The 24,024-nt window shown below is 45.8% G+C and overlaps 1 protein-coding gene across 1 annotated transcript in view; it reads left to right on the top strand.

Moving 5' to 3' along the window:
- Positions 1-24,024, top strand: part of TACR3 (tachykinin receptor 3) — a 297,407-nt gene that overhangs the window by 89,380 nt on the left and 184,003 nt on the right. The window lies entirely within an intron of this gene.

Below are 24,024 nucleotides of genomic sequence, written 5' to 3'. Positions count from 1 at the left end.
CTGCTGAATCTGGGACAGTACGGCTCCTAGCCCGATGTTACTGGCGTCGGTGTAGAGGATGAAGGGCTGGCTATAGTCCGGGTACGCCAAGATTTCATCCCCCGTGAGGGCCATCTTCAGCTGGCGGAAGGACTCTTCTTCTAGCTCTTCCCATTTGAAGGGCGGCTTCTGGTTCTTGGCCTTTCGGGACTGGCCTATCAGGAGGTCCTGCATAGGCGCTGCCTTTTTGGTGAAACCGGGAATAAACCTTCGGTAGTAGCCTACCAACCCTAGGAACTGTCGCACTTCTTTTACGCTGGAGGGGCTTGGCCATCCCTTAATTGCGGTGATCTTATCGGGGTCGGGAGCCACTCCGTCAGCGCTCACCACGTGTCCCAGGTATTGCACCTTTGGTTTCAGGAGGTGACACTTGGAGGGTTTCACCTTTAGGCCGTAACTCGCCAGAGCTTCGAACACCTCCGCCAGGTGTTTCAGGTGGTCCTCATAAGTTTTGGAGTATACGATGACATCGTCCAGGTACAACAGGACCGTCTCGAAGTTTCTGTGGCCCAGACAGCACTCCATTAATCGTTGGAAGGTTCCTGGGGCGTTGCAGAGTCCGAACGGCATGCAGGTGAACTCGCTAAGTCCCATCGGGGTGGTGAATGCGGTCTTCTCCCGGTCCGCCTCTGCTACAGGAACCTGCCAGTACCCGCTAGTGAGATCCAAGGTAGAGAAGAAGTTAGCAGATCTTAAAGCAGCCAATGACTCCTCTATCCTTGGTAAGGGGTACGCATCCTTGTGTGTGATACGGTTGATTTTCCGGTAATCTACACACATCCTCATGGTGTTGTCTTTCTTTTTGACTAAAACTAGTGGGGCTGCCCAGGGGCTACAGCTATCCCGGATTACCCCAGCCTCCTTCATGTCTCTAAGCATCCCCTTGGCGTGTTGGTAATGTGCAGGGGGTACGGGTCGATACCTCTCTTTTATGGGAGGATGATCTCCCATGGGGATGCGGTGTTCTACCCCCTTGACTCGCCCGAAGTCTAACGGGTGTTTACTAAACACTCTCTCATACTCTTGAACCACCCGATAGACTCCTTGTTTCTGATGTGAGGGAGTGGAATCAGTACCCAAATGTAGTTGCTGACACCAGTCCTCCATGTCTTTCTTAGAGCCGTTACCTTCCTCCGGGTGAGATGGAGGCAAGGGTTCCACAGATTGTATAGAATTTTGATTAGTGGTATATAATTTGGCTAGCGTGGCATACCGGGGCAGGTACACTTCCCTCTCCCCGATATTTATTATGCGAATGGGCACCCTCCCATGGCGTACATTGACCACCCCCCGTGCTGTCAAAATGGTGGACCTACTGTCTGAGTAAACTGGTTCTACCATTGCCTGGTAATCTCTACCTCTCAGACCAATAGCTGCCCGGCACCAAATCATCATTTCACTTTTTGGGGGCATGGCAATAGGAAAAGGGTCACACATTCTTACGCTACCAATCTCACCGCCGGAGAGTTCCACTTGTTGCCGTTGCATCAGTGCCCGGATCTCTTTCTGGAGCACCCGCTGCTCGCCGGAGCTGGCGTTCTTGGCAACCTGCTGTAAAAGGAAAATCACCTCTGCAAGACAATTTTCAATTACGTTAGTTCCTAGAGTTATTTTTGGGTGACTTTCATGTTTATCAATATCTACAATGAGCAGTCCCTGTGCGGCCAGTTCGACTCTACCGATTTTGAGGGTCACCTCTTTAAATCCGATCTGTGGCACGGGCTGGCCATTGCTGGCGATGATACTCAAGTCGTCGTCAGGGTAGCGGGTAATATCCGAGTCATTCCAGTACTGCTTGAAGAGCACGTACGGGATGGTGGTGACCTGTGACCCGGTATCCAGTAGGGCACTCATGGGAATGCCATCCAGTACCACAGGCAAGACTGGACGTCCTCCCACATATCTGTCGCGCCAGTTCGATGGGCCTGGTGATCTTTTTCCTGGGGGTTGGCCCTCTACCCCAGGTTGTGCCCGTTTAAAGAACAGTACCTTTCCATATGTCCGGGTTGATTGCAGCGGCGGCAGATGGGTCGTCCGTCCTCGCTGTATCGGTCACTGGGTCTTCCTCTGGCCGGTGGGGTCCTTCTTGGTCGACGCCACGGGATGTCCTCCGGTCCGGATGCCAGCTGGATCTTCCCTGGGGTGGAAACCTGTAAAGACTGCACAGTTCGGGTTAGCGCAGCAACGCTCTTAGCTAGCTCTTGGACCTGATGGTGTAGGTCTGGAGCCGGGTCATTGTCCAAAGCCTGCGCATCAGCTCCCACAGGCCCTGCCGACAAGGGCGCCGCCTCCTGGTGGTAAGTGATAGCTGGGCGCCTGTGGGTAACAACGCCACCCGGTGCTGGTTCTCGGAGCACCCGGATAGCTCTATCCTTGAACTGTGCAAAGTCCAGATGGGGATCCTGTAAGGCCATTGCCCGCAACTGGGTTCGGTGGGCATTGCAATATAAACCCTCTATAAATTGTTCAGTCAATAGCCTGTCCTCGTTTCCCACCCCATCAGGGTCGGTCTGCTTTATGGCCCTCAGGGCCTCTTGTAGGTTTAGTGCATAGTCCCTTATACTCTCATGCGCTCGCTGCTTGCACCCGTAGAATCTAAGCTTAATCTCGGCTGAGGTGCGGGTATCAAAGGTGTCCTTCAGCCGGGTTAGTATCCCTGCGACAGTCTTCCTCCCAGGTGGCCAGGATTTTACTTCCCTTTTGGCTGCCCCGGTTAGTTGGGCCACCAGGATGCTCACTTTTTGCTCTTCTGTGAGGGGGTACACCTGGAAGAGGCTATCCAGCTTTTCTCTAAAGTCATGCAGGGTATGTGACTCCCCTGAGTACTGGGGTAGCCAAGCTGCTCCCGGGATATAGGGCATGGTGAAGGGCATAACTGCAGCAGCGGTAGCGCTGGCGGGGGTTGAGGCAGTGAAGCTCTCCTCCGTATCCGACATCTTCCTCCCCCCTAGTGGACCGTGGCCTACCTTGCGATGATCCTCTTCCGTAGGCCGCGGCTCCGCAGTGGATCGTCAGGGTTGAGGACCTTCCGTCGCGCTCCTGTGACGTCGGCGTCTGCTGGGCTCCTTCCAGGACCTTACGCAACGTCCGGACGTGAGGCGGGGCTTCAGTTCTCGCGCGCTTTCGGAGTCCACGCCCCTCTTCTTCCCGCGCGGCGTCCTCAAGATGGCGTCCAATGGCGGGAAAACTCCACGGATGGCGGGAAGAAGGTCGAAGATGGCGCCGGATGGCGGGAAAACTTCGCGGATGGCGGGAAGAAGGTAGAAAATGGCGCCGGATGGCGGGAAACCTTCACCACTGGTAAGTTTGAACAGTCTTTGCTTTTCAGGCACGCAGTACCCGGTGGTTGCGGGCACGAAATCCTGCCGACTACGCCAAAGTTGACGCGCCCCTGGGCCTGTGTCGCGCTGCGTTGCGCACGCGGGAGCCTACCCGGAGCCGGATCAGTGGAGGGTTGTAGTCTCGTGGCGGTGACCCGGTCCGTGCCCAGGGAGTCAAACTAGACGGCAGTCTATTAGTAGTAAATAGTTGATGACTACGCCACCCGTTGAGTGCAGCCAGGAAGCTGCTGCTGCAGGGCAGACCGCTGAGGCCGGTGGTAGGATTGTGTAGCGTGATAGTATAACCCCCAACGGGAGGGGTATGGCCTCAGGGCAGCCGACGTGGATGATGGGGGTAGCAGGAACCACTCAGAGACGGTACGGTGTAGTTCTGGGTCTTTACTGGTAACAACGACAGACCCTCCCGGAGTACTTGCTAGCAAACGGGGCCTGGTCAGTCTTTGAGCAGATGGGATCTCCCCTGGCCAGGCGTAGTTGTAGGCCTCCCAAACTGACTGTACTCTTCTGGCTACCTTGCTAGAAGCTGATGTAAGTAGCCCATGTCCCTGAGTGTACCGTGTGGTGCTCACCCGTATGGCCGGTGACTCGGGGCCTTCTAATGGCTTCCGCTCCACGATGGCGGTGCTGGTCCCACGCGTGTGACCGTGCCTTCGGGCTTCTGGGCCAGAGGGCCTGAAATCCCCTGCCTGACGGATTCTGCTGCTGGGTAGGAGTTAGTCCCCACAGCCTCGGACTCCGGGTCCGGTAAAGAATCTTCTTAGTCAGGGCGAGCTCTGCAGCTGCCAGCCCCTGACTCCTTGTAACTCTGCTGTTTCCTATGCTGCTTCTTGTCTCCACTCTCCTTGTCTGACTCACCCTGCCTCAGCCCCGGGTTTATACAGGGGAAGTTCTTCCCCTCCCAAGACTGGGCAGGAGGTGTGGCATGCACAGGATCCCTGACCAAAGGACCTCCCACCTGCTCTCAGACATAACATTACATTACTGTGGAAAACCATACCCCTGGGGTGCCACATTAACTTAATTCACAAATTTACCTATGCTTCTATATAATAATAAACTGTAGTTTCTTAAAATGAATGATTAGATTCTGCCTTTGTCTGTACATAGAGAATCAAGTCTATTGTGCCAAGGTAACACAGGTGCCGGAATGCAACGCATAGAAACCACGAGACAGATGCAGTCAGGGATTGATTCAACCACTTTATACAGTGGGTACAGAAAGTATTCAGACCCCTTTAAATTTTTCACTCTTTGTTTCATTGCAACCATTTGGTAAATTCTAAAAATTACATTGTTTTCTCATTAAAGTACAATCTGCACCCCATCTTGACTGAAAAAAAGCAGAAATGTAGAAATTTTTGCAAATTTATTAAAAAAGAAAAATTGAAATATCACATAGTCATAAGTATTCAGACCCTTTGCTCAGTTTTGAGTAGAAGCACCCTTTTGAGCTAGTACAGCCATGAGTCTTCTTGGGAATGATGCAACAAGTTTTTCACACCTGGATTTGGGGATCCTCTGCCATTCTTCCTTGCAGATCCTCTCCAGTTCCATCAGGATGGATGGTGGATGGTCTGAATACTTTCCGTACCCACTGTAGATATAACAAGTATTTAAAAGGGGTTAGTAGTAACAATGGAATCAACAATAACTTGGAATAACAATTAACAGTCTTTTCAGTAAGTTACAGTAAAGTACTTTTCAGAAATGTGATGCACCCAGTCATGGGAGTCACATGCGAGTTCTCATTATATAGCCCTAGGGGGGGTCACTGGTTCTTCCAGCTAGCCCGCAAGTCTCTTCAGGATAAAGTCTATTAGATCCCGTTTAGCCTCCCACGAACCAACCGGCCCCCTCCCAACCTGAAGTCCTAATCCCAACTGTCCCCATTACCTTAGGTGGAAGTTGGAAGTAACGGCCCTGTTCACTTGCACGGTTCCTCTGCTACTGCTGGCACATCTCTCCTGTCACAGTCTTCTCTCAGCTCTTCTCAGCTTGACCGTTGATGGTAGTCTTTCAGGCTTGGGGTAAGCGGGTCCAGACCTCAGCTCTTGACAGGTGACATCGTGTTCCGGGAACTTAATCAGTGCAGAGCGCAGGTTCTATCTCTGGCCAACATGCGCAGAACTTGGGGCACTTCTGTGAAGGACCTGGACCTGTCCGGACCTTATCAAGCGGCGTCTGGCACTCTGGGGATGCAAGCCTCTGGCTGAGGCTTGTCACGCTGGGCTTTGCAGCACCTCTGGAGCACATCTACTCCACTCTGCAGACTGGCGCCAAATCTCTGGCTGCAGCGTCTTCTCCCGTTCACATCCGCACCTGGCACTCTCTTGCCGCCACAAGCCCCCTGCAATCTGGCACACAGGGGTTTTATACCCAGGAAACCCTCTGAGTCACCTGATCAGGTCCAGCACACAAAGTCACTCCCCCTGCAAATCTCCTAGCACCATTTGGTTCCTGCTAATACAATTCTTTGTTTTAACTTTCACTTTCAGTTTGTTCCAGCAGAGGGTGGTGCTCGCTTACAGTTACTTAGTCTCTCTTGTTCATCTCTCTGCACCAACTATTTCTCATATAAGTGATAGTGGTCCCACTGCTTGACAGGGGCCCAATAGGGAAATCACCTGTTCACCTGTGGGTTAGTCTTAGGCTGAATGTAACCCATTGATAATCACATGTGTATTTGGAGAAACCACTGGTTATATCAGTTGTGTTGAACTATTTAAATTGTTCTTGTTTGATTGGTTTATTGCAAAAAGTAAATTTTGCTAATAAACATATTTTACAATGGGGATTGAATAATTTTGATTGCAATTATATATAATGTCCTCATGCTGACCTTGCTGCTTCTGTGTTAGGGGAGTTAGACCTTCTTTGTGTGTGCTGTGTATCTGAGACATCATAGCATCTGATAAAATTGGAAATACAGCATTCAGAGGGAAAAGTCTGGTGATAAATGTAAGTACAAGTAAAATAATGGTCAAAAATTTCTGCTATTTCTCATTTATTGACAATATTTAATTCTGAAAAGGCACCTGAAACAACAGGTACAGTTTAACTGCAGTACATCATCACCACATAGAAAATTAAGTATTACCTGGTGTTCATTAAAACCAGCGAACTAATCGTCTAATGCTTAGTGGTGTAACTTGAAACTCATGGGCCCCATTGCAAACTTTCCAACGGGTCCCCCACTATCACTGATCTTTAATAGTATTAGTATTCTCAAATGGTCCAAAGAGTTCTTTAAGGCCCTCCTAAGCTTAAGGTCTTGGGTATGACTGGAAGGACATTCTAGCAGCCATCCAACTCCATTTCCCTCCATTAACTCAGAATGCTTAATAAGACAGTTTTAAATCAAACAATCCCTTAAATTTAGGGTTTTTAAGAGACACCATTTCAACCTAGTCTTAATGGATTTAGAAGAAGCCTACTGTCATAATTTCCTCCATAGGAATATCTGATGTTTTTAAACCTACTAATCTAATGACAGGTGCTACAGCTCTCCTACAGCATTCAGTATATTACGCAAGGAATGATGTTTTGAATTAAATAATAAAATTGCTATATATAACTTAATTATAGCTTAATTAATGTGAAAAATGACAGAAATTAAGAATTTTATTCATGCTTTCCTGTGCTACTGAAAAGATGGGTAGGTAGATATTGTAAATAAATTATAGTATGAAGACAGAAATAATAAATACACTATAATTCTAAAATATCTCCTAATAATTAGTCTCAATAGCTGACATATGACAGTAACACCTGAATACAACTAATAAAGGTAGACTTACTGTACGCACTATAATTATATTTAATAGCAGAAGGTCTCATACAAAAACTCCAAAATAGCTATATTACGTCTGATGAAGCAATTTAATCCCTTGTTTATGTAGCAGAAAATGATCCTGAACTGCACACCATGATGAATATGCTATTATGGCTGAACACTTACATGTAAATTGTATCCAAACCCCTTTATATTCAGTATATGATTTAGATCACATTAGAATAGTAACTTGTGTTTATTTCCCTTGTCATTGAGTCATTGTGACTACTGAAATAGTGCTGGAAAAAAACATTAGAATTTTTTTTTAACTTTTGTTATTCCTGATAGTTAGACCATTTTGTCTAACCACATGTATCTCTTATCCTAGCTGTTGTGTACTTTTTTCCCATGATGATTCCTCACCACTAAAGGCAGCTGCCAGAAGAAAAGTATAGGTAAAGTGTTTTAGCCATAATAGGCCTGAGTTTTTCTGTTGATGTAGGGTTTTAACAGCAAGGTTGATTGGTACAAATCCTTTTCAGGCATGGCATAGGGCCATCTGATTCATATAAAGGGCATAACTGATTTGGGTGTTGTGCTGTTTTATTGGATACAGAAATCCCTGTTTTTTTCCTTTTTAAACTCTTCAATATGATCCCATACATTTCACTGTGTGCCATGTTTATTTCATTTGTATGTCTTGTCTCCATATTATGTAAGATAGTAAAAGTGAATTGAGATAACCCTTTCAGTGATAGTAGTTTCTTAAGTAGTGTTATTATTGCTGGATTGAGGGTGCAGTTTAAACTGGTTTTGATTGCGGGAATCATTTGTTCAAAAGGATCGTCTCATTGATTTTCATGGAGATAGCCATGGCATAACCAGACACCAATGACCAGTCATCTGAGTAGTCCACCATTTGATTCAAGGACGGTTTAACCCTAGGTATGCGTCATGGTCGGAAAGGGGTTCCAGCAAGATGCCAAAAATTCACTTCATGGTGATCATGAGGGCACAGGAGCTGTGCCCAGACAATCACCGCCGGCAGCTCAGCATAAGTAATAGCCGAGCTCTGGCTGTCACGGCCAAGTGCAGTGTCCGCACCACCCCGGGCCACTAGACCCCCTACATACAGCGATCGATAGCAATTGCAACATTTAGAACACTAACAGAGGGAGGGGGCTACCTCTCCCATGCAATCGGCACCACGCAACTTCATCGCGAGGGCCTGATTGTTGCCATGGAAACCCAAGGTCATCATGACGACTTCCAGGTCGGCCACCTATGGAGGCCTATTTAGACCATGCCTGGGGCATGGTCTAAAAGGCAATCTGTCAGTGCAGCACTAACAGGTATAATGCGTCGGGATGCTGGTACATTGCAATGCATTATACCAGAGATCAGAGTAATAAACGTTAAACTCTCGTAGAGTAACTAAGTAAAAAAGTTTAAAAAAAATGGTAAAAACATTTTTACAAAACTCAGAATATAAATAAGCAAAAAATGAAAAAAAGTAACCATATTTATGTAAAAAAATAAATAAAAATAATACACGTTTGATATCACCACGCCCAGAATTACCTGACCTATAAAACTGTCACACTGTTTAACCCCTTCAGTAAGATTCATAAAAAAATTATATAAAACGTGGAAAAAACTAAGCTTTTTCATCATACTGCTAAAATAGTGGACTAAAACGGAATCGAATGTAAATAAAAATGGTATAACTAAAAATGTCATCTTGTTTCGAAAAAAACAAGCTGCAATTCAGCTCCATCAATGAAGAAATAAAAAAGTTCTAGCTCTCAGAATATATTAGCGATGCAGAAACAATTCTTTTTTCTATAAAATTGTTTTTATTGTGTAAAAGCAGCAAAACATAAAACAATTATATTAATGTGGTACCGCTGTAAACGTACCGACCCGAAGAATAAATCTACCTTATCAATTTTACCACATGGTGAACGGATTAAAAAAAAAAAAAACAACAATTCCTGAATTGCTGTTTAATTTTCATTCTGCCTCCCAAAGATTGGAAGCAGAAAGCGATCAAAAAATGTTATGTGCCCGAAAATGGTACCAATAAAAACACCAACTCGTCCCGCAAAAAACAAGCACTCAAATGACTCTGTCAGCAAAAATATATAAAAATCATATCTCTCAAAATGTGATGCTGCAAAAACTTTTTTTTGCAAAAAAAAGCATATTTTAGTGTGTGATAAGAGCCACACATAAAAAAACTATATAAATCTGATATCACTGTAATCGTACCGACCTGAAGAACAAAGCAGCCTTATCACTTATACCGCAGGAGGAACGGCGTAAAAAAATTGCGCATTCTGCCTCCCAAAGATCACAGTAAGGGTCATCTCACATTGATCCTGTGCTCTACACTTACACTGGGGTTTCCGTGTAAATCTCTGAAATACATAATTCAGATAGTGGAAGATTACCTATAATGAGACAAATGGAGACACTGTGGTCTCTGTTAGGCCTATGATCAAGAGGTGTCGGTCTTTTTCAGCTGGTTTAAAAGCGCAATCAGCAACAGTTTTGTGCGCCTCTGAAAAGAAGGACTCCACTGAACAGAGGCCAGACTGACTCTATAGTGAATGGATCCATCAGGGGTGTAATTTGAATCCAGTAATTCAGAGATTCTTCCCAATAAAAGCTTTAACTCAATCCACAAAAAAAACTAATTCCATTAACCACTTCGCGCCAGAGCCTGTTTTTGCCTTCGTGACCAGGCCAATTTTTTCAATTCTGACCACTGTCACTTTATGAAGTAATTACTCTGGAACTCTTCAATGGATTCCCCTGATTCTCAGATTTTTTTTTCGTGACATATTGTACTTCATAATAGTGGTGAAATTTCTTCGATATCACTTTTGTTTATTTGTGAAAAAATCAGAAATTTGGCAAAAATTTTGAAAATTTTGCAATTTTCAAACTTTGAATTTTCATGCCCTTAAATCAGAGAGATATGTCACACAAAATAGGTAATAAATAACATTTCCCACATGTCTACTTTACATCAGCACAATTTTGGAACCAAATTTTTTTTTCTTAGGAAGCTATAAAGGTTAAAAGTTGACCAGCGATTTCTTATTTTTCCAATAAAATTGACAAAATCATTTTTTTATGGACCACATCTTATTTGAAGTGACTTTGAGGGGCCTTTATGACAGAAAATACCCAAAAGTGACACCATTCTAAAAACTGCACCCCTCAAGGTGCTCAAAACCAAATTCAAAAAGTTTATTAACCCTTCAGGTGTTTCACGGGAATTTTTGGAATGTGGAAGAAAACAATGAACATTTAACTTTTTTTCACAAAAATGTTACTTTAGACCCAATTTTTTTATTTTCACAAGGGTAACTGGAAAAAATGGAATCTTCAATTTGTAGTGCAATTTCTCATTAGCGCGTTGATACCCCATATGTGAGGGAAAACCACTGTTTGGGCGCACTGCAGGGTTCGGAAGGGAAGGAGCGCCATTTGATTTTTTGAATGTAAAATTTGCTTGAATAATTAGCGGACGCCATGTTGCATTTGGGGAGCCCCTGATGTGCTTAAACAGTGGAAACCCCCCACAAATGACACCATTTTGGAAACTAGACTCCTTAGGGAACTTATCTAGATGTGTGGTGAGGACCTTGCACCCCCAGGTGCTTCACAGAAGTTTATAATATTGAGCCATAAAAATAAAATTTTCACATTTTTTCCACAAAAACATTTTTCATCCCTTAATTTTGCATTATCATAAGGGTAATAGGATAAATTGCACCATGAAATTTGTTGTGCAATTTCTCCGGAACACGCCAATACCCCATATGTGGAGGAAAACCACTGTTTGGGCGCACGGCAGGGTTTGGAAGGGAAGGAGCGCCATTTGACTTTTTGAATGTAAAATTTGCTTGAATAATTCGCTGACGCCATGTTGCATTTGGTAGCCCCTGATGTGCCTAACAGTGGAAACTCCCCACAAGTGACACCATTTTGGAAACTATACCCCTTATGGAACTTATCTAGATGTGTGGTGAGCACCTTGCACTCCCAGGTGCTTCACAGAAGTTTATAATATTGAGCCATAAAAATAAAATTTTCACATTTTTTCCACAAAAACATTTTTCATCCCTTAATTTTGCATTATCATAAGGGTAACAGGAGACGTTGCACCATGAAATTTGCTGTGCAATTTTTCCTGAGTATGCCAATACCCCATATGTGGGGGAAAATAACTATTTGGGTACACTGCAGTGTTCGGAAGGGAAGGAGCACCATTTGACTTTTTGAATGTAAAATTTGTTTGAATAATTAGCGGACACCATGTCGCATTTGGGGAGCCCCTAATGTGCCTAAGCAGTGGAAACCACCACAAATGACACCATTTTGGAAACTAGACCCCTTAGGGAACTTATCTAGATGTGTGGTGAGCACCTTGCACTCCCAGGTGCTTCACAGAAGTTTATAATATTGAGCCGTAAAAATAAAATTTTCACATTTTTCCCACAAAAAATGTTTTTCATCCTCTAATTTTGCATTATCATAAGGATAACAGGCTGAGCACAGAGCCCAGGCAGCGCCGACGTTTATGTACAGTGGGCAGTCGGGAAGCGGTTAAATTCCGTGATCTGTCAATGAAAATATAGGGGGCTTCCATGTTACTGGTAGCAAAAAAGCTCTGAAAAAGCACAATGGCCCCTTGCCAATCTTTGCTCTCCCAAATTCAAATGCCCCTCTGCCTTCTGAGCCCCACAGTGGGCCTAAACCACATTTAGCATTCACATGTTGTCATTTCTGTAGCATTGAGAGCCCACATAATTTACACATGCATGTCTCCAGAACCATGAGCTGAATATAATATACAGGCACTACAATGTACTGGGTTCTAAAATTTACTGGGGACTACACTGGCAGATTTGCAATTTTCACTCGGAAACATTGACTGCTGCTTGTTTCAGGAAAACACCCATGGAGTCAAAATCGTCACTACACCTGTAGATAAATTCCTAGAGGGGTGTAATTTCTAAAATGGGGTCACTTGAGAGGGGTTTATGCTCTTCTGGCACTTATGGGCTCTGTGTATGGAGTCCACAAATTATTCTATGATAATTTGTTCTCCAAGAGTAAAATAGCACTCCTTCCCTCTGAAGTCTCACCATGTGGCTAAGCAGTACTGCACAGCCACATATGGGTATCGCCACATTCAGCAGAAATTGTTTTACAAATGTTGTTGCCATTTTTACCCATATTTCCCCATTTAAAAATGTAAAATTTGGCGCTAAAACTAAATTTTTGTGGTAAAAATGTAATTATTTTTTCTTCACTGCCCAAAGGTATAAAATTCTGTGGCACACTCATGGTGTCAATATTATCACTGCACCCTTAGATGAATTCATTGAGAGAAGTAGCTTGTAAAATGGGGTCACTTATAAGGGGAGTTCTACTGTTGTGGAAGCTCAGGACCTCTTCCAATGGGTCATGGCTAGAGATGAGCGGTGTTCGACTAGAACTGTTCGCCAATCTCAAATTCGAGCTGTTTCGGGCGGTGTTCGAGTTGTTCGACGAACCCGAACGATTTGCAAAAAATTCGGCTGTTCGAGGTTATGTTCGATAACTGTTCGTGCACCAAAAGCGTGTCCTGCATGTCTGGCGCTATTTAGAGCACCAATCATGCAGGGATTGTCTGCCACTCACTGTAATGCCACAGCCATGGTGGTTGTGGCATTACAGTGATTGCCCAAATCGATGGGAACAGTGCTCACAGTGAAACATGAAAAGCCGGCAATTCAGCAGCGGCATACACCGGTACCCGACAATTTAGAACAGAAAGAATAGAGAATCACACATAGATTAGATAGATAGAAACATGTCAGTCACACATATAAGAAGCACAGTGACAGTGTTGCTTACTGTACTTGTCATTTAGTGTAAAGGATTTATCAAAAAAAATAATAGTGTTGGATGCGCCATTTCTGGGGCGGCTGAGGGCTGGTGTTTCTAGCCTGGGAGGGGGCCAATATTCATGGCTCCCTTCCTGGGCTATTAATATCAGCCCCCAGCTGTCTGCCTAGCCTTTGCTAGCTATTAAATTAGGGGGGACCCCACGTCATTTTTTTGGGGGGGTCCTCCATTTTAATAGCTAGTAAAGGCTAGGTATTCAGCTGGGGGCTGATATTAGTAGCCTGGGAAGCTCCGTGGGTATTACCCCCTTCCCAGGCTTCAAACATCTGCCCCAGCTGTCTGCTTAACCTCCGCTAGAGACTAAAATTACGGGGAACCCCACGCCAATTTTTTTTAATAATAAATCCTTTATTTTAATACTAAATGACAAGTACAGTAACCAACACTGTCACTGTACTTATTATATATGTGACTGACATGTTTCTATCTATCTAATCTATGTGTGAAGCTCTATTCTGTCTGTTATAAATTGTCGGGTACAGATGCTGAATTGCCGGCCGGCTTTTTTAAAGAGACGGTGCATGAAAACACTATTATTTTTTTTAATAAATCCTTTGCAGTAAATGACAAGTACAGTAAGCAACACTGTCACAGTACTTCATATATATGTGACTGACATATTTCTATCTATCTAATCTATGTGTGAAGCTCTATTCTGTCTGTTATAAATTGTCGGGTACCGCTGCTGAATTGCCGGCCGGCTTTTTTAAAGAGACGGTGCACGAAAACACTATTATATTTTTTAATAAATCCTTTACACTAAATGACAAGTACAGTAAGCAACACTGTCACTGTACTTCGTATATATGTGGCTTACATGTTTCTATCTATCTAATCTATGTGTGATTCTCTATTCCTTCTATTCTAAATTGTCGGGTACAGATGCTGAATTGCCAGCCGGCTTTTTTAAAGAGACGGTGCATGAAAACACTATTATTTTTTTAAATAAATTCTTTGCAGTAAATGACAAGTACAGTAAGCAACACTGTCACAGTACTTCATATATATGTGACTGACATGTTTCTATCTATCTAATCTATGTGTGAAGCTCTATTCTGTCTGTTATAAATTGTCGGGTACCGCTGCTGAATTGCCGGCCGGCTTTTTTAAAGAGACGGTGCACGAAAACACTATTATATTTTTTAATAAATCCTTTACACTAAATGACAAGTACAGTAAGCAACACTGTCACTGTACTTCATATATATGTGACTGACATGTTTCTATCTATCTAATCTATGTGTGATGCTCTATTCCTTCATGTCTAAATAGTTGGGTACCGGTGTATGCCGCTGCTGAATTGCCGGCCGGCTTTTTTAAAGAAAGCGTCTTCTGAGCAGTTTGTCAGCTTTTGGACACCTTTGAAGGTGTTTTCTATGTGTTCCTATGTGTTTTTGTTTGCCTGCCATTGGTTTTAACGGTGTTCGACGGTGTTCTAAGGTGTTCGACGAACAGTTCGACGAACAGTTCCTCGAGCATCCCGGTGTTCGACGAACCGAACCGAACCCGAACACTACGGGGGTGGCTCAACACTAGTCATGGCATCCGCAATCATAACAACAAAATTTGCACTGTAATATAGAGCTTCTTTCCTACTAAGCTTTAGACTGTGCCTGAAAAGTGTTTCCTGATTACATGTAGGGTATTGACACACTCTAGAGAAATTGTACAACAAACTTTGAGGTCCATTTTTCCTAATAGCCCTTATAAAAATTAAAAACTTGGGGCTAAAGCAACATTTTAGTAGTAAAAATTTAATTATTCTTTCTTCAGCCCCCAATGGTATAAAATTCTGTGAGGCACATGTGGTGTACACATGCTCACTGCACCCCTAGATAAATTAATTGTAGGTGTGTAGATTGGGTATTCGTGTAAATTGAGTAACAAATTGTACTGTTTATTTTCTCTGGCAATTCACTCTGATTCCTCTTGCAGGATGATTGAAATCCCTTTTTATATTTACATCTGTGGCTCAGGTCATCATCCACAGGGCAGGGTGGAAGGTGGCAGGGACTCAAGTCTCAGTTTTTGAGCATTTAATCAGTTTGCATAGTTTGTCCTCCATTACTCTGCAGATCAACAAGTCACAAGGACGTATACAATGGAAATCAACATATTTAGCAAAAATCAATTGTTCAAAGACCCTGAGTCCCTGTCTTGCAAAGTTAGAAGACAATAAGGTGCAGTAAATATCAACTCAAGTGTCAACATACAGGCTTAAATAAATAATAGCCTGTCCTTCTTGACCAATCAAAGAAAAACACAGGAATTCAAGAGTCAACATAAAGATAATAGCACATTTTCCAGACCTGCTGAATTTACGTCTGAATAATTAAGATTAAATGCTGTGTCATAACATTGCTCCCCCATATTAATTAGCCTGACGTGATAGGATTCTAATAACCCTTCTTCACTTATTGTGGACAGTCCATCAGCATGTCATTAAGCTCAGACACTGATGCAAAATGTCTCACCTTCATGAGAACACAATATTGTATCATCCAGTTTCCTCAGAGCATATTCCATGTCTTCCTTGTGAGTAAACTCCACACATAATTAAAGAGAACTGACTCATTTCCATTGCATCCACACATAGCGTCCTCTGCATCCTGTGGTTCCTGGATTAAACCCAATCGGGTGTCGGTGGCCTGGGATTCAATCCATCTAAGCTGGCACAGCTCCTGTAGTTGCCGTTTCTTGTTGCTGTTATACATCCACTCTGGTCCTCTTCCCAGGGCAGAGTTGGTGGGGTTGGAAAAGGTAGCATCCAGAATATTCTGTGTATGCCTCACCTATGGTCTGCTGGGTCTGTCTATATGTCTCCCTGGTTACGGAGCCCTTGGATGGTGTCTGCGAACAACAGTCCCCTGCAGCTCCCCCGGATCCTCCGGACTGAGTAATATCCCACTGTTGCCACCAAAATGTGAAGACTTTGGGGACTCCCGTGGGCATAATACTACTCAGACAATACAGGTTAAAACAGTGTGGCAATACTTTATTGAACTACCAAACAGAAAATAAACATATAGAACAGTCCCAGCAAAATACCCAAGATGGTGCAAATTACAGAGTCTCAACCTTCCACAGCCTCACTGGGATTAGAGTAGCTGTGACTTTGGGGCTTCCAGGGCTGACTAACCCCACCAGTGGCACCCCGCTTTTGGTGGGCACTCACAGAGAGGAGGCAATCACAAGCTTAGGAAGCTGACAGTCCATTGAAGTACATGGCCAGGAGACCCGGGGGTCCCAACCTGGCTTCTCGGAACATATCTATGGAATCAGGTGACTGGAGGGTTCCAACTTGGCTTCTCTGAGTGTATCCATGGGGTCCAGGTGACTCGAGGGTCCCAACCTGGCTACCCCAAACATCTCCATGGGACCAGGAGACTGGAGGGTGCCAACCTGGTTTCCCCAAATGTATCCATGGGTTCTTTGATAGTCAATGGAGCAGATGTACATTCCTCCAGCCAGGGCCGTGGTTCCTTAAGCTGGCATCCTGTAGAATGCAAATCTGTGTCCTTCTTGGTGTATCTATGTTATCCTAGCTGTTGCACTGGCAATTCACTCTGATTCCTCTTGAGAATGATTGAAATCCCTTTTTATACTTACATCTGTTGCTCAGGTGATCATCCACAGGGCAGGAGGGAAGGTGGCAGGGGCTCATGTCTCTTTGTTTGAGCATTTAATCAATTTGCATAGTTTGTCCTCCATTGCTCTGCAGGTCAACAAGCCACATGGACTTATACAATGGAAATCAACATATTTAGCAAACATCCATTGCTCAAAGACCCTGAGTCCCTATCTTGCAAAGTTAGCAGACAATAAGTTGCAGTAAATAAAAACTCAAGTGTCAACATTCAGGCTTATACAAATAATATTCTGTCCTTCTTGACCAAAGAAAAACACATAAATTCAAAAGTCAACATAAAGATAATAGCATATGCCTCTAGGCCTACTGAATTTATGCATGGATAATTAAGATTAAATGCTGTATTGTCACACCGCATAAAGTGACACTGGTCAGAATTGTAAAATTTGGCCTAGTCAGGAGGGAGAAAACAGTCTCAGGGGTGAATGGGTTAAAACTAACATTGAGCGAGTATGTTCTATTAACCCTTTTGCCGAGTATGCTCGGGCCGAGCTCCGAGTATTTACAGCTGCTCGGTGATAAGATTAAATCGCTCCCGTGTGCATGATTTGCAACTGTTTGACAGCTTTATTACATGTGAGGAATGTCTATTTCTTACACATTCCTCACATGTAATAAAGCTGTCAAACAGTTGCAAATCATGCACACAGGAGCGATTTAACCTTATCACCGAGCAGTTGTAAATACTTGGAGCTTGGCCCGAGCATACTCGGACAGAACATACTCGCTCAACACTAGTTAAAACGTAACCGTTGTTATAATTCTTATTGCATAAGTCAATAGTACACTTGAAAATAAGAAACTGTGGTATAGCTTATCAAAGAAATTAGCTTTCTTCTCCGCCTAGACTGATTATTCGCTCTCAAAATTCTCAAGTCATGGGTAAAATCTGTATTCAATGAAGACAGTGATTGTTACATAACTGCGATAGGACATGACAGTTGCTACTAATAGGATTCTATGTAGAATAGAATAGAATCTTCTTAGTAGCAGCCGTCATCTCTTATCTCAGTATTGAGAAAGTCTGTATTCACTAAAGACAGATTTAACCAGGAAATTGAGAATTTTGAAAATGAATCATTAGTCCAAGAGGAGAAAATGCAGATTTCTCTGATAAGATATTATAAAGTTTCTTATTTTCATGTACATTATTGTTTATGAAGTGAAAATTTAAATGACAGTTACTCTGTGAGTCCATTAGGATTTATAAAAAGGGGGTGCTTTGAGTGACAGAAATCTCTCTTTGATGTCTGTATACCTGTGGCACCCCAGGGATCCAGTTGCCACAGTGGCATTGCCTCCCTCAAAAGAGGTAATGCCATGCCTGGAAGCAAGCAGGGATTCCCTAGTCAGGTATACTAAACATGCAACACTTTCCTGGCTCCAGACCAGCAAGGGGAGCACCTCCTCTTGGCAACTGGGATCTGGGGGCGGGGTTAGCTAGTCTTAGTGTGGAGAGTTGAAGCGAAGACGTCGAGGAGAGAGGAGTTGGGGACTGGAGCTGCGCGGCAGCTCACACCAGCAGTACCGCACAGAAGAACAGGACACCGGAGTCCGAGGCTGTGGGGCACTGAAGGCCCAACCGCAGAAACTGGAGGGCAGGAGATTGCAGGTCTCCTGGCCCCATTAGACGCCCAGAGGCTCAGCAGCACTGCCGGGTCCAGCACCGCCACGTTGAAGCGACGCGCCAGCAAGGCCCGAGCTGCCTGCCATACGGGTGAGCACAGAAATGCCACACTCAGGGATGAGGGCAACCGCACCACTACAAGTAGCAGGGCCAAAGAGTTTAGTGGAAAGGGAAGGCCTCCAACTTCACCTGGCAAGGAGGATTTTTTACTTGCTTCCAGGTTGCCCGGACTTCCACTTCTAGCCAGTACCCTAGTCCCGGCTTGTTTAATCAGCACCAGTAAAGACCCTGGGACTGCATTTCCTTGTCTCTGTGCTTCTTGCTGCGCCATCAACCCCTGCACTACAATGCCCAGCACAACCTGCAACATCATCTACACTGCCCTGGAGCTAGCTCTTCCTGTGGAGAGCCACACCATCCCTGCGGCAGTAACACCAGCTTCAGAGGACTGCTCCGCAGTGGCGGCTCCCTTTAGCCGCATTCCACAGGTGGCGTCACAAACTCTATAAAAACTATAAATCCCCTATCCATAACCCCTTTTATTGACCGCCCTGGGTCACGGACCGGGTCACCGCCACTGTGACATTCCCCAGCATCCACCGGCCCAGCACCAGGTACCCCACGGCCCAGGGGGGGGCGCATCAACTCGGCGTCATGAACAGGATTCACGAAGCCCGGTATAACCGGGTCCTGTGTGCCATAGACTTTATTGAACGGTGTTATGATGTGGTTTGCCGAGAGGGAAGAAAGAAGCCCCGATCCGGAACAGCCGGGTAAGAGATCCTTCCGCCTGCAGAGCAGCATACTGCTACGTCAGGAGACACCCAGGACCTTGCTGAGGTTCACTAGGGGGAAGGAAGATGCCCAAGATGGAGGAGGGTTCGGCCGCAGGCGCGGTCGCTGCCACTGTGATGCCGTTATCAATGCCATATATACCGGGGGCGGCGTGGTTGCCCCAGTACTCAGGGGAGTCGCACACCCTGAATGACTTTGAGGAAAGATTGCGCAGTTTGCTTAAAGTATACCCCCTGTCTGAGGAGCAAAAAGTCAACATCCTCGTAGGCCAGCTAATCAGTGCAGCCCAGAGAGAAGTGAAGTCCTGGCCAGGCAGAGATAAAGGCACTGTAAAAGAAATACTGGCCCGATTGAAGGATACCTTTGACACCCGCACTGCAGCAGAAATTAAAATGAAGTTTTACGGGTGCAAACTGTTATGATCTGCAACATAAACTAAGGAAAGAATGGGAAAAGCTGTCCCTACAGTAAGACTAAGCTGAATCCCTACGATGAAGCGGGCAGCCTGTTCCTTGTGAACAGACCCGCCTTCGTCCTCGGCTAGTCTGAACGGAGACCTATAGAATAAAGGGAGGGGTCCCTAAAAGAACTAAGGACTGGGACAAAAACGGGACGCCTCCTAACAGAAGTTGTTGCAGAGCAAAAAGACAAACTGACAAAAAGTACTAGAGGTCCCAGAGGACCAAGCAAACTAGACAGAGATAGGCACCGAAGCACCTGGCTAGAGAGACAGGCAAAAAACACTGAAGTCCAGCAATGCCAGAAGGGCAGAGCTGGAATATATAGGCAGCTGGTCACGTGACCGCAAAACACAAGATAGCATAAACTAACAGGAGGGTTCAAACACAAACAAACGGTGCAGGACAGTGTACGGGACTATGCTCTAAACCTGCGGGCCATAAAACAGGTAGACCCTGACAGTGTGCATGATGAGGACAGATTGCCAACTGAGCAGTTTATTGAGGGGCTCCTGTCCAGGGCTCACAGGACACAGCTGCGCATTATGGCTCTGCAAAACCCTGATCTGGACTTTGCGCAATTTAAAGACAGAGCCATCCAGGTGCTGCGGGAATCAACACCAGGAGGCGCTGCATCCCGCCGGCGCCCAGCTATCACCTACCACCAGGAGGTGGCATCCTTTTCCCCAGAACCTGTTGGGGCTAACGCGCAGACTCTGGACAATGACCCGCCTGCAGACCTGCGCCTTTAGGTCCAGGAGCTGACCAAAAATGTGGCTGCGTTAACCAAAACCGTGCAGGCCATTCAAGTGTCCCCCAAGAAAAAGATCCAGCTGGCTTCCAGTCCAAATGACGTCCCATGGCAGTGACTGAAGAGAATTCCACCGATCAGAGGGAGGAACAGCAATCGCTGCGACCAGGACGGACAACCCATCTGCCGCCGCTGTCAAAAGGCGGGACACTACGCAAGATTCTGCAATTTAAACGAGCAACACCTGGGGCAGAGGGCCAACCTCCAGGAGAAGGCGAAAAGGCCCACAAAGCTGGCGAGACAAGTACGTGGGTGGACGACCGGTCCTACCTGTCGTGCTAAATGGCATCTCAATGAATGCACTGCTGGACACTGGGTCCCAGGTGACCACGATGCCATATATCCTTTATAAGCAATACTGGACTGATTCAGACATTACCCGCCGTCCAGATGAACATCTTAGTATCTATGCCAGCAATGGTCAGCCCTTGCCTCAGGTGGGGTATAAAGAGGTGACCATAAAAGTTGGCAAAGTAGAATTGCCATCACAAGGAATGATTATTGTTGATATTGATCGCTGAGAAAGTCATCCCATGATAACCTTATGCACTAATGTGATAGAAATTTGTCTTGGAGAAATTATTGTTTTGTTACAACAGGTCGCAGAGACTGCCAGTTCCAGTCAGCAGCGGGTTCTACAGAAAGAAATCAGAGCCCTGATGAAAAGACAACAGATAGAACTGTCTGGTGGAGAAATTGGCAGTGTCAGGATGAGTGATCCATTCCCCATTGCAATGCCCCCTAGGAACGAAATGTTGATATGGTGTCGGGCAGCAATTGGTCTCAGGGGTCAAGATTATCAAGCCCTGGTAGAACCCGTATACTCTGACAGTAGGCCCACCATCTTGACCAGGGGGGTAGTCGATGTCCGCAAGGGGAGAGTGCCGATCCGCATCCTGAATTGTGGGGAGAAAGAGGTCCATTTACCCCGGTATGCTACCCTTGCTAAGTTATTCACTCTCAGTAACAACTCAATAAAGACAATGGAACCCTTGCCTCCATCCAAACTGGCGGAGGATAATGGCTCCAAGGGGCAGATGGAGGATTGGTGTCAGAAGTTACAAGTGGGCACTGACTCCACCCCTTTGCACCAAAAGCATGGAGTATACCGGGTGGTCCAAGAGTATGAGCGGGTCTTCAGTAAACACCCATTAGACTTTGGGCAGGTAAAAGGGGTTCAACATCATATACCCACGGGAGATCATCCACCCATTAAAGAGAGGTACCGGCCTGTACCTTCAGCTCACTATCAATGTGCCAAGGGAATGTTACGGGAGATGAAGGAGGCTGGAGTGATCATAGATAGTTGTAGCCCTTGGGCAGCTCCATTAGTTCTCGTGAGAAAGAAGGATGGTACAATGAGGATGTGTGTTGACTACAGGCATATTAACCGCATTACACATAAGGATGCCTACCCATTACCCAGAATTGAGGAGTCACTAGCTGCATTAAGATCTGCTAATTATTTCTCCACTTTGGATATCACCAGTGGGTACTGGCAGGTTCCTGTGGCAGAGGCGCACAAAGAAAACACCACGTTTACAACACCAATGGGCCTCAGCGAGTTCAACTGCATGCCATTCGGGCTCTGCAACGCCCCAGGAACCTTCCAGCGGTTAATGGAGTGATGCCTAGGACACAAGAACTTCGAAACTGTCCTGCTGTACCTGGACGACGTAATTGTCTACTTGAAGACATATGAAGACCACCTGGAGCACCTGGCCGAGGTGTTTGAAGCCCTATCTGGTTTTGGCCTGAAGGTAAAGCCATCAAAATGCCACCTGTTGAAGCCCAAGGTGCAGTACCTAGGTCAAGTGGTAAGCGCCGAAGGTGTAGCGCCAGACCCTGAAAAAGTCACCGTAATCAAGGACTGGCCAAGACCCTCCACTATCAAGGAAGTGCGGCAGTTCCTCGGGCTGGTAGGCTACTACAGAAGATTTATCAAGGGCTTCACCAAGATAGCAGCACCCATGCAGGATCTCCTGGTAGGCCAGTCCAAGAAGGCCAAGAACCCGAAACCTCCGTTCAAATGGGGTAAACCAGAAGACGAATCCTTCACCCGACTGAAGATGGCTCTGACCGGAGACGAAGTCCTGGCCTACCCCGATTATGGCCAACCGTTTATACTCCATACAGATGCCAGCAACGTGGGATTGGGAGCGGTGCTGTCCCAGGTACAGCAAGGCAGAGAGTGAGTAATTGCATACGCCAGCAGGAAGCTCCGGCCCACGGAAAGGAACCCCGACAACTACAGTTCCTTCAAATTGGAGTTTCTCGCCATAGTCTGGGCTGTAACAGAGCACTTCAAGCACTATCTCGCCTCCTCCAAATTTACAGTCTTCACAGATAATAACCCTCTGACGCACTTGGAGACTGCGAAGCTTGGTGCCCTAGAGCAATGATGGATGGCCCGACTGTCTAAATATGAGTTCACCATCAAGTATCGGGCGGGACATAAAAATGCAAATGCTGATGTGCTGTCCAGGATGCCCAACTTGCCAGATGGGGGAGAAGACCCAGAAGAGCTGGAAGAGATAGACATACCCGCTTTCCATCGTCATGGGGTGACTCAGTGCTCCCACCGTGTGAGGGACAAGTGCTCCGTCAACAGAGAGGCCACGTTCAACCCATTGCCCCACCATGGATGGGCAGAGACGCAGGATAGCGACCCGGCTGTCCGCCTAGTCAAGGAGTTGCTGACGCAAGCTCACTCGTACCCTGATCCAGATGCTCCACAAGAGACCTAACAGTTGTGGAAGGAGAAGGGCAAACTGTTCATCTACGAAGGAAAGCTGTGTCGAAGAAGCATCAACTCCCGGACACATGAACTGGTCTGGCAGGTGGTAGTCCCGAGGCGGGATGCGTCAATGGTCTTAGAAACATACCACGATGAAGCAGGACACTTTGGGTGGAAGAAGTTGGAAGTCCTGCTTCGTGAGTGATTCTACTGGGTTGGCATGAGGAAGGCAATCGAGAGATGGTGTCGAGAATGTGGTCCATGCAACCTGAGACTAAAAGACCGTGACAGCCAGAGGGCTCCCCTGCAGCCCATCATCACCAAACAGCCACTAAAACTGGTAGCCTTGGACCACGTGAAGCTAGCCCCAAGCAGGTCAGGCTATGCCTACGCTCTAACTATAGTAGACCACTACTCCCGGTTCCTGGTAGTAGTCCCAGTGAAAGACCAGACGGCTCAGACGGCAGCCAAAGCATTCCAACAGCACTTTTGTCGCCCGCATGGTTACCCTGAATGGGTGCTTACCGACCAAGGTCCAGCCTTTGAAACAGAGGTGTTCCAGGAATTCTGTAACTTGTACGGCTGCAAGAAAATCAGGACGACGCCGTATCATCCCCAGACCAACGGGTTGTGTGAGAAGATGAACCAGGTGGTAATAGACCTGTTGAAGACGTTGCCCCTTGAAGAACGTAGCCTGTGGCCAGAGAAGTTACCAGATTTGGTGGACCTGTATAACCACATCCCGGTGTACTCCACAAACTGTACACCCGCTTACCTGATGAAAGCAAGACCTGGTAAGCTACCCATTGACTTGGACATACCGAGCGG

Source organism: Phyllobates terribilis, unplaced genomic scaffold (assembly GCF_046119375.1).
Source record: "Phyllobates terribilis strain yellow unplaced genomic scaffold, ASM4611937v1 Scaffold_1__5_contigs__length_1240528914, whole genome shotgun sequence".
Classification (NCBI taxonomy): Eukaryota; Metazoa; Chordata; class Amphibia; order Anura; family Dendrobatidae; genus Phyllobates; species Phyllobates terribilis.
This window is presented reverse-complemented; position numbering and strand designations above follow the sequence as displayed.